The 18,511-nt window shown below is 42.2% G+C and overlaps 1 protein-coding gene across 9 annotated transcripts in view; it reads left to right on the top strand.

Moving 5' to 3' along the window:
* Window positions 1-18,154, top strand: part of LOC144931570 (janus kinase and microtubule-interacting protein 3-like) — a 264,070-nt gene extending 245,916 nt beyond the window's left edge. For all 9 annotated transcript variants that reach the window (XM_078855561.1, XM_078855558.1, XM_078855556.1 and 6 more), the window contains one exon: window positions 7,489-18,154. The gene's annotated coding sequence lies outside the window, so the exon portion shown is untranslated. The remainder of the gene's footprint in view (window positions 1-7,488) is intronic.
* Window positions 18,155-18,511: the final 357 nt, after the last annotated feature.

Genomic DNA, 18,511 nt, shown 5'->3' with positions numbered 1-18,511 from the left:
GCTTTATTGCATTGATATATATGTGTTTGTGCGTGCACTGTTTATTGCAAGTCGATTTGTAGGCGCCAGCTACGCACGGATGGATATAACAGTTGAAATTTACCCCATATGGCAGCTTTAACAACCGGTCTCAAAGCAAAGGTCCAGAAATGTATCGGCACACTTTATAGGTCATGTAACAGTGATAACTTAGAGCCTGTTTTCCGACCCACCCCTGGACGATGGGTGAGGGATTGCTTGACCATACTTCACCACCACTGCTCAATGTGGGCTGGTGAAGAGAGAGGCCGAGGATGTTAGCCGTGGCCAGGAACACAAGAAATGCTTTGCCACGGTTCATCGGACAGTGCGCTAACCGCTGTGCCATGACTCCCCCCAGCTCACGTAATTTGACAATGCATTAATGCAATCAACGCAGCAGTAGTTTGCCATATAAAATGTACGCGAACCCTGTATGAATACTGTATCATAAATCCCTAAACCACCCTCAACATAATAAATACATCTTCTTTAGTATTTTCTGTCGTTGTAAAGACGACGCTGTAGGGCACATGTGTCTCCTTGCCAGGCTCTATTCCAAAATGGGTCTGCTGCTTCTAATTGCTGTGTGTCTTTCTCTTCGTCTTCTTCGCCATTTACAGTGAGGGCTGCATAGTTGAACGCCTACTTTTTTTGTAATCTAATTGCCGCCATCGCCATGGGAGTTGAATGAGTGGCGTCCCACTTCTTCTGCGGAAAAAAAAAAAATCGGTGACTTCGTCGCACGACATCTGCGCAAAACGTCCACCTTTTCCAGAATGAAGTTTGTCACCCTTTATCAGATTAATTTATAGCAAAGCAATTCAACAAGCGGTTCACGGCATCATGGTAACACTTTCATACAGGTGCGCTGCGGTGGCGGGATGTTAATTCCCTTGCCGGGTATGCAGCAGGTCATGGATTCGATCCCGATCTTGATGCCTGCTGTATGTTTAGAGTGCGTGTCTCTCTCTCCCCGTAGTCACGTAGATTTTTTTCCGGGTCCTCCTGTTTTTCTCTCCACGTTCAGAATCAACACACATATCACGTATTTGGCTGCTATAAATTTCCACGCGATAAGCTGCTTTGTTGAGCTATCATTTGTCGCCATGCCACGTCTGAAAAAGAGCTATACAGCGCAGTCGGCCTTACCGGGTAAAACAAAAATTGTGTTTATATATTTGTCGAGAATAACGAGAGAGGGGCAGCCGAGGGAGGGCACGCGCCTGAGAGGACATCCACGGTGGGCAGGTGCTTGGTGGATTGCTACTCCATGAGCGTTGGCGTCAGCAGTGGATTGATCATGGCTCACGTATACTAACAGAATTAAAAAAACATGGATAATTGTTTTTTTACCCTTCTATCTGGCAACAAAACTGACACCTTTTTACAAGGAGTCATGTTTGCATAGACCGCAATACCTGCAGTCATAATACAAACAAAAAGACATAACTCTGATAATGTGCACTGTGTGGACTGTGTGGACCAATCAACTTCAAGGACAGTGCACATTATCAGAGTTACGTCTTTTTGTTTGTATTATGACTGCAGGTATTGCGGTCTATGCAAACATGACTCCTTGTAAAAAGGTGTCAGTTTTGTTGCCAGATAGAAGGGTAGAAAACTAATTATCATATTTTTACTGGCAAATGAGGTTCCCATAGTGTAAAAAAACATTGTCGTAGGGTTTGTTCAATTTAGCATATTTTATGTGACCCAAGTGAGACCCCGTTGATATCAAAAAGGGGGGGAGTATTTAGCCAAAGCTGAAGTATGTAAGTCTGACCACTTTTTAAGCCGTTGAGTTTCTTTAACGCGTTGAACGAGAGTGGATGTGAAGCTATTTTGTGACACGTTGCAATAAAAGGGGCCTTGGAAATGAGTAGGCAGGGCGTTGACAAAGTCGAGCCACGCCTCAGTTTGTTCAAGCATTTGCTTCTCATGACCACAGCTCTGTTTTCTTAGCCTCTCGTTGCGTGTGAGTGACTTCTGCCCGTGTCAGGGTATCCACCGGCATTGATTTATGAGACGTCACCTTGCCGATGAGACTCGGGGAAGAGAATATGATCCCTAGCAGTCTTGTTTAAAAGGTACACGAATAAAAAATGACCATAATGCTATAAACGAAATTTTATTTACTTTTCAGATTTGTAACATTGCTTACCTGTTGCTTTAGTCTTATGTAGCATATATACTTGAGGACGGCTGCTTGCGTTGTGGCCGAAACATCAGAGAATTGTATTTTATTATGTTTTATTTTTTTATTTTTTTATTTCCCTTCTACGTGACTTTACCGAAAGAACCAAGAAGATATATACTTGAAGCTGGAACAATTCTGCGGTTAAGACGAACAATTATTCGAACAATTATTCGTCTTAACTATTATTGATAATTATTGATTATAATCAACCAAAACATTATATTCGGCTAGTTTCCATGGTCCACCACTCGGCCCCTTTAAAAAGTGGCCTCCGCCCCGTGCATCCAGCCTCTCGAAGGCAGGAAACCCCCCACAAAACCACGGCCAGCGTGACGCGCCCGGTGACACCAACGACGTCATCAAGCCCCACCCATCACCTCCCGTCCAGCGTCGCACGTGGGAACGGAGGACAGATCTTCCCCCTCACCCAACTATTTTCCTGTTGAAACGTAATCAGTTGCGCAATTAGACTTGAAATTGTTTGGGCAGTGATCACTTAATATAACCCAGCTCTGAAGTGTTGTTACGTATGTCAGTGTGCGTATCTTGAGAGGGGGAACAGCAGTGGGGGAGGGGGGGACACACATCGGTGGACACAGTGCGCTATAGTGCTCACAAACCAGGGCCAAATCTTAGCCGTGCGTAACGACAGGCTCAATTGGAATCTGAACCTGGCTTGGGATTCTACTTGGTTGCCCGAGACTAATAATGAGCATCTGGTGGGGTATGTCAGTCACGCCACTGCCATCGTGTGCTGGTGTCAGCCTCAATATATACTCACTAAAAAGGTGGGTCCACGCCCTAATTGACCAAAATTGCTCTTTCAATCGTCTTCTTTGGTATGGCTGATGTAGATGCAGAGCAACAACTAAAATTTCACATTAAGGTGGTCAAGCCAGATAATCGCGCTAGGAGCAGCAGCGTGTATCGCTGTGATGTCTCCTTCGTATTTGTGGATCTGGCATTGCGTCGGTATATGTTGCATGGTCTTTATGACCATTTGTGCATCAGGTATCCGCATCTGCATGGTTTGTGCAGTGGATGCGGTTTCGGGTGGACCATGAGCTTCGTGGAAGATCATACCCTGGGATCTTCTGCATTTCGTCTTTCACAAGGTGTTTGTGGGTTATTTTGAACTCCATTCAGCGCTCTAAGCTTCATGGGAGTTGAACTCTTGCAATGGCGCTGCCGAATTGCCAGCCTCTATGTGGACGTCTCTGGTTGCAGAGACATCCAACATTAAGTTGCATCCATAATATAGGTGTTTTGGGCTAGATCGCCTAAATATAAATGCGCCGTTAAAACCCGCCACAACCCAACAGAGCCAATTAGTAGGGTTTGTCACGTAAACAACACGTGCCAATGCGTTACTAGTTCAGCAGATCGCTGCATTGGAGAGTAAAGCCACAACATTTACAATCCGAGTCCCGTGACGTTTTTCCGGTGATTACAACCAGCATCCAGAGGCGTAGCTAGGATATTTTGCGCCCAGGGACGAACTATAAAATTGGCGCCCCCCCCCCCCCCCCGTTTTATCACATTTTCCTATTACATCGAATAAGGAATGACAATTTAAATTTTAATGAAACATTGTATTTAAAGAAGCAAATTTATATAAATTATATTACATGGCTCACTCAGTCACTGTCGTAGACTCGTTGACATAGTCTACAAAAGATAAATTTTTCTTGATTTCACTGTCGCAAACTGGTCAATCACGTAATCAAAATCAGTTTTTTACAATGTTTCTCTTTCAACGCTAAGAAGAGCAAGATCGCTGAGACGATCTTGTCTCATTGAAGCACGCAAATACGACAAAATAAGTTTCAATTTGCTGAACGACCGCTCACAGCTTGCAATTGAAACTGCTATTGCAGTGAAATTCGGAAATATGTCGTCTCCATAAAACACAATAAAACCAAGAAGATCCAAAGGAGTTTATGGTAGAACTTCATTCAGGTTACTGAGCAGCATTTTGCAATCTCCAATTTCTGTGAAAAGTTCGTGGCCATTGATGTCGGTGTCATAGAAATTTACAAAATCTGTGCAATTTCGACGAATTGCAACGACATCTGTGTCAGATAGAAGAGGTTTGACGTCCAGCAGAAATCCAAATTTTGTGTTCAGGTCTTTTAGTCGTAAAAACCGTGTTGACATCTCCTGTTGAAGTCGATAAAATACGCTCTTCATAACGTGCACAATTTCTTCTTCTGCTGAAAGTCCTGCATCTCTTGCCAGTTCTCCTAGCATCTTCCGACGTCGCCTAATTCTTCTGTCCACATCGATCCCCCAGGCTGTGCATCTTGTTTTGGCGTTTTCTACAGCAACTTGGCTCAAATCATCATGAAGCTTGACAAATTCATGCTCCAAAGATTCAAGATCAGTTGCTGCTTCCGTGAAATTCATAGTAGGATCCTGTAAGCGCTTCTGAACATGATCAATTTTTCCAAGAATGACGTTCCAGAAATGTAGTAAAACTATAAAGTTAAAATTTAATATGCATGCCTGTAACTGTTCTGCATCACTTCTGGTTTCAGGCGTCATTGTTATGTCCTCCGATAATTTGTCTAGCAGCCCTACTAGTTCATCCAGTTCTTCATAGATAGCTTTAACAGCTTCTGATCGTGCACTCCAGTGTGTTTCAGGCCGTCGTAGTTTCTGCCACCAATAAGCAGGCCAGTGACTAAGGCTGAAAGACTGCACCTGTCTGTTGTTTGGGACGTTCTTCCATGTAAGTTCTTAATAGGCGCGCGTACCAAAATGTAATTACATGACATGTAGGCTGTGTGTGGCGGGATATATAAACTTTTAGGTTGAGGTGTAGATTTGTGCAGTAGTTTCAGTGTAAGCCTCATTTTGGCGCCCCTTTACCTTGGCGCCCGGGGACATATGTACCCCCCTGCCCCCCCCTAGCTACGCCTCTGCCAGCATCATCAGGCGACAGCCAGGGTTGTGGAGAAATCCTCCTGTTCGGGTCTTGAATAGATGCAGAGAAGTGCCACCGCAGATGTTCGGACACCAAAAGTCACCCACCAACCGACCAGTTTTGGGGGAACGATGTATAACTCAACACCCCTCCTTTCAAGGGCTTTGTCCCGCGCAGCCAGATGGCACAGCTCCACTTTTAAAAGGACAGGGTCATAACCCAGTGAGCAGGCGAGACGTGAATAAGATTCTATATCTGTATACATACGAGTCTGTGGTTATCTAGTGGTGAGTTGGAAACATCGCGTTCATGTCGTGCAGTGGATAAAGAATACATTAAAACATTTTAAGCATCAATAATTCACAGCCCTTTGTCAATGCAACTCTGGAAGAAGGCCTCCTCCCAGCACAAATTTCGGTCATGGGAGGGAATTGACCATACTTCACCAAGTTTTGCCAGTGCAAGTTGGTGAAAGGGGCTTTCTGCGTCTGAAATTGATGTCACGCACCACGGATGGTAGCCGTGCCTCGAAATCACTCTGTTTTGCTGGGTTTTGTGGTGCCTCCTCCCCACCTCCCCACCTCCTCCGCGGCACATCGGGGTTACACTAATTTACACCATTGCACACGCACGCACGCACGCGTTACTTGCGCGTTTATTTATAACAGGCCTTCATTATGAGAATCAAGCGGGCTAAAACATCTGCTGCTCCTTTAGCGCGTGCGACTAAAGCCGAGGAGTCACCCTGCCGCTGCTCCTTTCACGCAAGTCGCCATTAGTCACAGGGGCGTTTCGCCTTCTCGCCATCTGTCAAGCCGTCGTGCGCGAGACACTCGCCACAATCGCCACGGAACACTACCACGGCGCCCTGCCAGCCTTTCAAGCCCAGCAGTCGGCGGCAAGCCAATCGTGAGCCACCGCTCACTCCCTCCTCTGCCAGTAGCACAACTGGCATAATGATCATGGGTGAAAGCAGGAGAGAGAAAGTCCTTTTCTCCGCGGCGCGATGCGGCAATTGACACCGCGATCACTTGCTCAGCAATAATCTATAATTCCTCTGTGAGATCCAGGTACAGCGCTGGCCGTTAATGCCTGCAGATCAGAATTTAGAATCTTCAGATGTCGGATAATTCAGATGCTGCTCTCGTGCGGAGATCAAAGTGAAATGCTCAGTTTTGCTCATTTGATGTGATGTGTAAAAGCCAGCGCTTACAATTGATATCGGTGAAATCATTAACGCATTTTTTCTTCTGAACTGAAAAAGCCCCAGCCAGGTTTGCGATCTCTGCAAGCATCTTGTTTAAACCGGGCTCTGTGCAATGGCAGCCTTTGTAGCATCAACATCGTGAGAATGTTTTTGTTTTTTCCCGAAATCTAAACAGCTCACATTACTCACTGCAAAGCGGTGTGCCGTTCCTACTCCCCCTATTAGTAAATTAACACTCAATATCATCTTTCCATTGCTCACGATTTATCAAGAATTCCACCTACAAACATTTTCTTGGTCATCGAAAGCGATGGTCATGTAGCACAGAGACACGTGGAAATGTTAGCCGATGGTGTTCATATATCAGACAAGGGCAGTCTTTGTTCATAAAAAAGGTGGTGAAGCGTGTTCAGTCTGTGCTTCGGCACCACGTCACCGATATAGTTCCTGGGAAATTTGTATTTAAAGCTGAACAGTCGCTTTTATTCGCGTCTTCTGATGCCTCTGTTCGCAAAAGTGATCGTGCAATTTAATTGGTCTCTCTCGTAATCACGCGGGATAATAAAGAGGTTTTTAATTTAATGGATGTTACCCGGTCCACGTCTCCAAATGGAACATGGTCATTTGGGTCGATAGTGCACAGCTGTTAGCAGTGGTTGACCATTATGTGTCTTGGGTCATTCAAAGTTGACTAAACTTGACTACAGATACAAAAGGAGGGAATTCGGTGCCACTGTTAATGTGTATTGTATCACTGTAATAAAACCTCCACGTTCAATCTTGTTTACTGAACCCAGTTCTTGGTATATATCTATAAAAAAGCTCAACACATTTGTCAATAACGCCTCCTTAAAAAGGAAACGTTTCTCATAGACGACGTTTCGGGCAATGGCCCTTCTTCACAGCACAGTACAGAGGCCCACGAGGTCGAATCAGTGTCCAACTTGGTGAGTGTGTGTTTAATTTCTCCCTAATGTTTCTGCTCTTGTTATCGTCGGTGGGGCGGGGGGGGGATTGTTTACAATTGCGCGAACCATGTGTGTGTGTTTCTTCTGCTGCATCGTCAAGACCGTGGAATGTTGAAAGTCAGAAAATCTCACCGCCAATGTATCGTGAACGTGTACGCGTCTGTTGCAGAACTGATTCCGAAGCAAGGACCGTAAAAATCCGAGCCCATGACAGCGTCCTCCGGAGAGATCGTCCGTCAACAGCCGCGAGTGTCAAAGTGGTTGTCGTGTCCTCTAAATCACAACAAGATGTGAACTCCCTCGCCTGGTATCCGCAGGAGGTCCTGGGTTCGAGCCTGACTGTTGTATATTTGGAGTTTGCGTGTCTCTGTCCCCGTTGGTCGCGTGGGTTTTTCTCCGAGTCCTCCGGTTTCTCTCTCCACATTTAGGAATGTACGTTTAGAGAAATTGGCTGCGATAAATGGCCCAATGATAAGCCACTTTGTTGAGCTATCATTTGTGGCCAGGTCACTTCTGAAAATGAGCTATATAGCTCAGTGGGCCTTACCTGGTAAAATAATAACAAAACGTTTTTATATAGTTTCATATTTTACTTGGAATCTGATGTCTTTCTTCTGGCCGTGTGCCTATCAGACACACCGCGTTTTAAACGTTCCATTTCGAAAGCGTTTTATATTTCTATCTGCCTGTAAAAACGAAAACGTTACCGTGTAGGCATGTTTTTTTCTCATTTGGGATATATGTGAACTTTTAGAAGTGTCTGGATTTATGTCTTAGGAGAAGCATTATTTTATTGAACAGTTTTCAGGCTAGATTGCGCAGTAATTAAGTCAGTCTGGTTTAATACAATCATAGCGTTGGTTTGCATTAGAAAGATCAATGTCATGAATGGTGCATTTTACAACATTGGCCTATATCTCTATACACACGCATATTTTTTATATTGAAATTCAATTACAGGTAATTTTATATAGAATACTGTACATAATACATGTATCTAAATCCCTACTTTATGCACAAAACACACATCCCTAAACAGCATGCATTACATATTCACGAAATTAAACAATGCCCGACAAATTAACAACACAAACCAAGAACAGACCATGGAATTGTTATAGCCCTGCTAAAAACAACGAATTAGCAAAATGGTAATCTTAAGTTGTCTACAAAGGGCACACACGTGCAGTTTCACACACTGCGTGAAGCGTTATGAAAAGTGTAAGATGCAGCTTAGTCGTAGCACATTACTCGCTTCTGACAGCTTACTCAGTACAAGCAAATTCCAGAAAACTGGAACGCAAGCAGTTAGTGAATAGGGCAGCACACGAAGCAGAGCTTTAGCGTCAACATTTAGAACGCATCTATACACGGGTGCTCTCAGCTGTGGCCTACTGCAAGGGGGCTTTGTCCTTAGCAACCAGTGGGCCTTGGAAAGGCTTGGCGTTCGTCCTTGTCCTTTTAAGCCAGTATCTTTTCAAAGCTTCAATTCCATCATTTCCAAGGCTGGTGGCTAAGAATCAGACTGTTATTCAACGAACCCTTGCAGCCTTAACTGTTCCACACAACGGAGTGCATTATTTGATACGTTGCCATTGTGGCTGCATAAATATATTTCTATTTCATATGGAATTGTTTTTACTATCTCTTAGCAAGGAACCACGTGATCTGGGGCAAATGTGAATCCGGGTACGCTTGAACTAGGCCTCGTGAAGCATTCGACTAAGAAATGCATGTTCTGAATGTGATCTGAAACGACCATTAAAGAAACAACCATAATTGTGGGCCTTTGGTAAATATCGCCGTTCTTGTTTCATAGCAGCCTTCTGATCACATGACCACAAACGACAAGACACGGAACGGAAGCTGCTATACCTGCATGATACAAAAGTGCATTTTGGTAAAATTTCCACAAAAGTAGTCTTACCGTCGTCATATTTTGTTGTTGTTAGAATGCAATTGGCTCTGAGTATAATCGAGGTTTAACTGACAGTTTTTCCCCAAATATTTTGATACGATAAATACCATAATGTTATGCAGATTCACATTAATATGTTGATTTAAAAACACCACTTGTGCTATTTTAAATGGACATTCGCTACCCCTCTAAGTCACTCATTGCAGAGTTGCAGAACAGTTCATGTTTAATCTCTTGACATAAGTAAAAATGATGTAAATTTAATTACCATAGCCTTGGTTCCCAAGTTGCGCAATGTGTAGTTTTCCTGCAGCCATTGTGTTTTATCCGCTATTTTTATTATTAACATTTCTACATGTGCAGAAGAAGCTTCAGATAAGCAGCTAAACATGGTAATAAATTAATTTCTCTATATGTAAACATGGAAGATTATTCAAAAGAGCCTCCTGTTATATTAATCATCCATGTGTCAATGTGTTCTTTAATGTGTCAAAAATCTCAAATCGATGCATCAGTCACACGTATAAAATCCCATTAGGCGATGCTCACGCTGGTGCGTGTACACACACCCAGACACGAACAAAAGGCGAAGATGCCACTCTGATCCAACTGGGACTATGCGAAATGTGCTATTAGCAGGCTGGACGTCCGCGCGCACACACACGCACAGGACGGTGCTAACAAGTGTCAAACACGAGCAAATGCTAACACGTGTCTTCTGTCCCACGCTGATATTATAATGGCTGAGGACAGTGCTCGAGTGAATTCCTTTGAGGCCGATGATCCCTTCAAGACGAGCAGAGTTGATCTTTTTTTTGTCAGTCTCTCGGTGTTTCCGAGACGCCACAGGATAAACCTGCTCTTTTACTCATCTCCGCCTAGGACCACGGTTGTCCATGTTGAGCTTGTACAAGGCGAGGCATATTCAACATTCCTCGTGCTATCTCTGCGGGAAATGATTGTTTTTTTTTTCCATTGAGCCTCCCTTTTGTATAAAATCAGCCTCCCGTACGCGCGCCTAATAATGCCGCCGATAAATATTTGAGAAGGTCTGGGAATCCATTATCCATTTCTCTTGCTTGCCACAGAGGTTTATGGTAAAGTAGTAATTATCATTCTTTTCAGGTGAATGATGCTCAAACAGTAGAGCTAAACATAACGATGAAAGGGGGACTCGGTGGAATCTCTTTAGCTTCTTAATGAAGCATAATTTGGGGGTGAGCGCGTGTTACAATAGAGCAAAAAAACAAAAGAACCTTTCCGCTTGAAAAGAACAAATTAAATACATGACGTGACATGAGAATGTATCCATCTAAGGTTCTGGGAGGCACTAATGAGAATTTGTCGGCTACGGCTTTGTATCTATTAGCTGGGATTTCTGGCGCAAGCGAAAAGTATAAATTACTCATTTGGAAAGTTAACGTCGAACCAATGGAACAGTTTTTGAATGGCATGTAAGTATGCACTTCAAAATCGGCGTTCAATGTAATTACATTTCATCCTGATGTTGAGGGTTAATGTGGGTTTCAATCGCACACCCAATCATAGTTTATATGTGAAATGATCAGCACACGTTTACAGATAATGGCATGAGTGCTCATTGTCAATTTAATTCCCTGCATAATCATCCCATATTTTTATTTCCAAATGCCAGTTTTTACAACCCCATCAAGAGTCCAATAAAGAGCTCATAAATATAGATTTTTTTTACTTTGCAATGAAGGGTAAATGCAGTTTTTATCCCTACATTTTGGATAAATGGTTATTTCACGTTCATATTTGCATTTTATTTTGTTCCTTAATCCTTTGGTGTAATGTATTTGAAATGCCACTTCCAATATGAAATGCCTTGTTATTTTAAAAATGAGCAAGTGTACATTCTTTAGTTTTTGATATACAGTACATTATGGAATGCAGCTGTGAAGCCCTAAATGCTGGTATTATTACGTGTTATTTCTGAAAATTAGTTTCTATTGCTGTTTTTTTTCAAATGTTTATACATTTCCCCATTTTACTCTTTTAGCCGTGAATACCACTTGCCCAAGGTTTCCACAGATTGTCACATTTCTTATTAAATGTAATTATTTTGTTACTGGAGAATATAAAATACAAATGAACTGGAACCTCAAAAACCACGTAAAAATTTTACGTTATTCTTCACAGATGGTTTTGTTCAGTTCCACGGTGATGCTGGTCATTTAAAACGTATTTGGAGAAATAGAGGCCATTTCTAACTGTTCACTGAAGCATTTAAAGTACATTTAAAGTTCGGCAATTGGATGCATTATAAATTGTGCACGAGTGTTGTACATGGACACCAGTGGCAATCGTACAAGCCATTAAATACAGTACAGGACTCCTCCACTTACGAACATTCGACTTAAGAACTATCAGGGATACGAACAAACCTGTCCGTATGTCCAGTTGCCTGTTCGGACTGAGAGTCGTAAGTTCAACCGCTCCGCGAAATAGATGGCAGTGGTGGCATCTACATCTGCAGAACGTGAAGCATCACTGGTGTCTACATCTGCAGGAGATTATTCAACTTTTAAATCCATTTCCCGTCTTTAGTGTACGTGCCGTACAACATGTTTGGAATCGACAGGAGTATAGTTGGACTTACAAACAGACCTCTGGAACCTAACTCGTTTGTAAGTGGACGAGTGCCTGTACCTTGTGAGATGTGTGAATAGCTGCGGAGACAAAGGCGGGTGATTGGAGTTCTGTATGTAGTCGCTAACAGCACCTGGCCACGACAGTCTACGAGGCTGAGTGGAATAGCTTTTGCTTCCGATGTTTTGTTAAAGTTAGCACTTCAAAAAAAAACATTACGCTGAGGACTTATATTTCAACCAATATATTTGTCATCATTTATGGTTGGGCGGAAAGGTGCTTTCCTGTCAATGTTCAGTAGCAAAGCAGCTATTTAGTAAAAGAAAATCAACATGAACTGCCTTTCGGTGGAAAATATTAAGTAGGCCGATAACAACTGAGCTAGCAAGAATCAAAATCATATTCGTAGTAGATATTTTTTTTTTCATTTCAACAAAGATACGGTGTCCGACACCAGCCTCAAGGCAGATGTAATGTCGCGCTCACACGTCATGAAAGATCCACTGAATATTGAGATAGATGTCCATACCTTGGTCACTCTTACCTTCCCTCTATTTCAGTACATGTAGTCAACAAGTTGTTAATAGTTAAACACATTTCGAAGTGTTATGACACATTTTTTTGCCTAATTAACGGCGAGGGTGCAGCCCTGAAATAATTTGTTCTTGACACTGCTGGCGGAAGCGCCTCTACGAGAGGGAGGTCTAGAAGAGCCCCTCTAGGATATTTGGCCTGCTAGCCAGACGTCTTTGAAAAGGTGGCCGTGCCCACGCTTTACCACGCTAAACGCGCCCTGCCAATCGACTGCCTTGGCCGATGAACTAAATATCTCCGACATGCAAGAGCAATCAAATTATTCGTAATTATAATGTACATTTCTTTTTAAATCCGATGAGCAAGCAGTCATTAAAAATATATTTCGTGGAACAGAAGATAAATCATCGACACTTTAATGATTTGCATTGATTGTGGGATGTGAATATGAATGTATGGTGCTTGAATGTAGAACTGCAATGTAATGTAACAGTTTGTGGCTTTGCAATGGTATTGAGTATATAATTGTCCTCTGGCTGAGACAAGATCGTGTTGAGATGTAATATTTAAGACTTAAGAATGGGTGCTCTTTTACATGTTGTATACCGGTAATGGAAAAACAGATATTCTACTTTCTAAAAGTACATTTCTTCCGCATGACATTGTGCATGCCTAAACATTTCATAATATTCCTGATAATGATTTGCAGCAGGACATGTTCTGTGTGGGGGGAACAATGCGTAGCTGACACATTTACCCAAATTAAGTGGCGCACTTCGCAAGACCAAAGTCAAACCTTCAGTGACGTCAGTGTTGGCGTTGACGTGCGCTTAAATGTTGGGCCTTTTCATCTTTTTTCGATGGTCCAATTCCATTCGTTTACATCGGTGCGTGGTGCACTAAAACAAAATTACATTCACTGCTTTTGCTAAAGAAGGCCATGCCCATTTAAGACGGTAACGCAATTGCGGCCGCGTGGCTGAATTTAAGTTGAGTGCCGCTGATGCAGCGGAAATGTTTGGTCTGTGTGATTTAGCGGAGACCGTGGTTCAATACCTCTGGACCTGTGGTAAAGGCTGTCAGGATGGAGAGTCCCATTAGAGGTCCTGTAACACTCCAGTAGATGTAGTCGGTTGATGTAAAAAATATTAAGGCACAAGGCTAATGCCAGTGTAGGGTCACGAGGCCAGTACCATTGAAAACTTGCATTGGAACTTTAGAATTCATGCAAATTGACATTTCATCAATGATTCGACGAAAAAGCCAGAAAATTTGAATTTAGCTTTTTTCACTTAATCGTCCAAATGGCAGGAAAATTACAAATAGACTTGATTATTGACATGCGGCGAATCCACAAGCCACAACAGAGTGCCATCTGGAGTCGGGTATGAGAAGCCGATTGAAGTGAAGGAGTCACGGCACAGAATTTTTTTCACCACGTGATACGAATTCTTTAACATCGAGGACATGTTTGGCGATTCATAAAATAGTGATTATCGAAATATTTGGCGGACAATTAGTGATTTGTACATATTTAAGAAAGCGTGCATCCATATTCTCACCTCTAAGTAGCACGGTTCGCTACATATGGTGCAAAAGAAGTTCAACATACATGCTTAAAGTATACTGACACCTTATGAAAGCACCAACACCCCAAACATGAATTAACTTGCTCAATAATAATACTTTCAAATTATCTTGTCAGCAACACTGCTGGATGAATGTCTCACTTAAAACGATTCGATTTTTTTCATATCTGTCTAACATCACGTCGGTGCAACTAATCGTTTTCAATATTTCACAAACTCATTCTCTCTTATTGGTCAGGAGAGCGTTGTTTTTGACCGCATTGAAACCGAGTGCAAATATCACTGTCCGGTGCGAACGAAGGCCACATACTCATCTCCCTCAAGTACTTTGGTTGACAAATTAAATGTTGCCACATCAGTTGAGTCCAGATGTACAGAATGCTGAACGCATGGCCGAATCGCCTTGTAATGTAGCACACACAAAGTTACACGTGAACTCCTACTGTCCCGCTCAGCTTCCAGGAAGTGGCAGCGGAGCAAGTGAATTCTTCAATGCATCGGTGCGTGTCTTGGAGTGCTATGCCGTCATATGCTAGGCGTTCGTATTGTACTCTGGTTTCCTGGCAATATTAATATCCCAATGCAGCATTCCTCTGAAACAGTCTTGCAATTCAGTGAAACTTGGAGAAAGCCAATGCATTCAAAACCATTATTGTTATATTGAATGGAGTCTACAAAACGGTTGCTATAGTCAATTGGTAATTTCTGTGGGGAGTGACCAGAATGAATTGTCTGCTCTAAGTGTATATTTAATCCGCTTTGACGTCGCTTTCAAAGGGACGCCATTGTCTGTCTTGTCATACCCTAAATCCCACAATATTTTAAATCCTGTACTGCATAGCTCAAATTTACAGGTTTCCCGTCACAATAGATTCCAAAGTGCATTTTTTTCGTATGTTCTTAAATTGTGAGCGATGATTAAAGCGCATTTTTTCTTTCCTATAACGATGCATTTTTTTTAATGAAGCCTGTAACATAATTTCAATTCCACGTTTTCTTCGTTGAATGTGCACTGCAAGTGTGATTGCTAACCTGACGCACACTTACGCATTTTTTTCAATAAGTGAATATGTGATTGCGTATGTAGAAACACTCTTGCTGTACGGCACTTTGTATGCGTCCGAACTATGTATATGCGGAGTTTAACCAATGGGATATGAGCATCGATGTAACAGTGTAACTCTTGTTGTGAAATCATTTTGCAGTCATTGTAGATGGGACTAGGCGGTGGGCAGCAGAGCGCAATGCAGCAACATCCATTGTTGTACTCTACTTCTATGCTCCCCGCCTTCACCAACTCGCACTGACCAGCGTGTTGGTAGCACGGTCAAAGAACCCCTTCGACCCAAATGGGGGGTGGGGATGCCCTCGTCCAGCAGTGGATTGACGAAAGGGCGCTATGTGTACATGCAAATTGAACATTAATTACCTGTTCTTGTGAACGGTATTGTTAGTAGCTTCCACATTCAGTTCAATGCCGCCAAAAATGTCTGTAAGATGGGATTTGACCTGATGAACGTTGCCAACCTGTCATCTCGGTGGCATTTGCGATGCCCACAATGGGATGCGGCTAACCCATAAAAAATCAGCGAATCCATACAATGTTTAAATTAATCAATTAAAAATGTTTCAGTTTTAGTTTGCGCATTTGCCTTGGTTTCACCGTAATCAATAAGGAAGGGGAGACGGTGGCATTGCAGCAGGTTTAATCCAGTGTAAGGTGGTGGGTCAATGTGGGTGATTAAGATAAGGGTAGACAACAGACAGAATGACCCCCCTTCCCCCCTGCCCAATGATTCAGTGGTCTTGTAATCCTCTGCAGTGAGTTAACCTCTGTAACAGCTCTCCCACCTCTGTGAATCGCACATTGGCTTTTTTGTTGTTGTTCTGTGCAGTGGTTCTGAAGCCCCAAGTGCCTTATTGTTAAATATAGCACTTTAAGTGTTTTGCCATTCCCAGGTGTAATATGCTTCTGTGAGCTACCATAAGCTTTTGTTGAAACCTTTGCATAGTCCATGTTAAAAAAAAAACTATCTGAATTGCTGTTTTAGTGAGCTCTATCAAACTCCAGACATTTCAATGTTGCTATAATTATTCATTCAACAGCCCAATTTAGGTTATAATGTAAACATCGATGGCTAATTCAGTTACACATTATTTACAGTGCATCCATTGATCGATTTCATAGTCATAGCAACCTCATGTTAAGATTTATTTGTGAGTTTTTGCACACACATATCACTACATGCAGAGATCAAGATTAGCATTAAAATAATTACGTTTTCCATTAGGGTTAGGGATATGGTAACTCTAATTAAGATAGCAAACACATGTATGACCATTGTTACATTTTTATATTTAATTCAGTTGCCCAAAAGCATTTTTGCCTTTTCAAGCCAGTGTAGGGTACAGACTCAGACAGTGATGCACAATTGTGCAAGGCTACTTTGTATGTAAGGCAGCAAACCATTATTGGTACGCAGTATCCACTTTAAATCATAGGATTTCAAATCATATATCATATGTATGGAGTTAATTGCACACTGAGTTTGATACCACTTACAACTACGGCAATGCAATTATTCGCATCGGATTACCTGTATGATGAGACATACCTTGTAAATTAAAGATATTCTTTTACAATGCATGGGTTTTTGCTTTTTTATTTTCTTTATTAAGTCACTATACGTTTGCCAGATATGTATTCTTGCACAGTCTCACATTATAGCCAGAGTAACAATGTAAACGTATGCACGGTAAGAAAAAGAATACTTCACAGACGGACAATGCAGTCCTTGTAAAGTTGTGGTTAGTCATCTATTGCATTCCTTTCGTGAATCTCTGTGACCATGGGTCATGCATAACCATTCTTTGGCCCCGTAATAATTATGCAGAAAATCACTGGCGTCTGTCCAAACGAAATTGGATGTGATGGCCTCCTGTAAGGATGGCCTCGTGATGCAGAGTTGAATAAAGTTTATTTCTTTAGTGGGAAAATACGACCGTAGTGGCGGAGGAGTGAAGATTGGCGCACATTGTCACCCTACCGAGGCAGAATATGAAGCAAGGTGTACGTCAAATAACACAGTGCACAATGTTGGCTTCATGACGATATTGCATTGGTCACCTTGTTGGCTATTTGGCACCATCTCAAAGTCATGCCACTGATTATATAGCGCGCGTTTGTTGGGTGAAGTCCCCGTGGTTTATGGGGACTGCCGCCTTGAGCTCACAGTTGGGGTTACTGAAATGCGACAGATCTATTCGAATGGGAAACTCATCCAAGTGTAAATCAGAATAAAAACAACAACAATACGTATTTTTCTTGACACGTTCATAGCATCGTGTGCGTCGTTATGATTACAACATACAACTATAGCACGAAGCATTGCTGCAACCTCAAGCAACCGCGGTTGCGCGCAGAGGACGCCATCAATTTGGGACTGCTCACTTTCTGCAACTTCTTCGAACAGAAACGGCAAACTGCACCGTGCGCGATCCATCGTGGGATTGCTTAACGGAACTCAACAACTGCCCTTTTAGTGGCTGAATGCATTCAACACAGAAGCCACCGTGATTTCAGAGGTAACAAAACGCCCTGTGTCTGTTGCAGACATCGAGTTAATCCGCTATTTTAACTTTAAACTCAACATTTAATATTCAGTTATTTATTTACATTGTTTGGGTTTAAAACCATCCCGGCGCAGGGTACCTATTCTAAGAGAGTCTTACAACTCAGTGGCATTCAATTTAATTCAACCATGGTACAATTGCTGTCACCTGAGATGCAGTCTCAGTATAAATCATGCCGTAATTCCGTAATAAGTCCGTGCAGTACGAACTGCGGATTGCTACAGCACATTGAACTTGTCGCAACAACAACTGGTGCCACAATTAAGATTTTAATTGGGCACGAACTACATTGTGAATTCAAATTAATAAACGTGTTCATTTATTTTCTTTGATGAAATTGCATGACGACCAAGCATGAGCACACTGCCGTGGAGGTGTGCCACTTGTGTCACCCCTGATTATCAGATGTATAAAGCCACGAATCTATGTATTATACGTGTAAGTACTTGTAAATATGACTGTATTTTTATTCTTAGAAAATGTAAATTTTATATATAATTTAAAACTGAAGCTGTTTTTTTTTAAAATAAAGTTACTGACAAACCTGTCGTCGCTTTTACAGCATTGAGTGATTCACAATGTCCGGACATCTCTGTACCCCCCATACACCCCCATACCCCCCCATACACCCATACACCCCCTATACTCCGATATCTCAGACAAGTCAAAATATATTTGTACAAACATATCTATAATTAATATATTATATGGGTCTTTCGGTAAAGCCACGTAGATAGAAAAATAATAATGTATATAATTAAGCGATTGGTGTCCACAGCCACTCGTCAAACACAGGTGCTGAGAGTGAGTGCGAAATGCTTAACAGACAAAAAGCAGATCGTATCTTTACTCATTCTCTTTAACGTTTGACATTTGTTTAAAGTTTGTTGAAGACCAACTCTGGC

This window comes from Lampetra fluviatilis, chromosome 4 (assembly GCF_964198595.1).
Source record: "Lampetra fluviatilis chromosome 4, kcLamFluv1.1, whole genome shotgun sequence".
Lineage (NCBI taxonomy): Eukaryota > Metazoa > Chordata > Hyperoartia > Petromyzontiformes > Petromyzontidae > Lampetra > Lampetra fluviatilis.
This window is presented reverse-complemented; position numbering and strand designations above follow the sequence as displayed.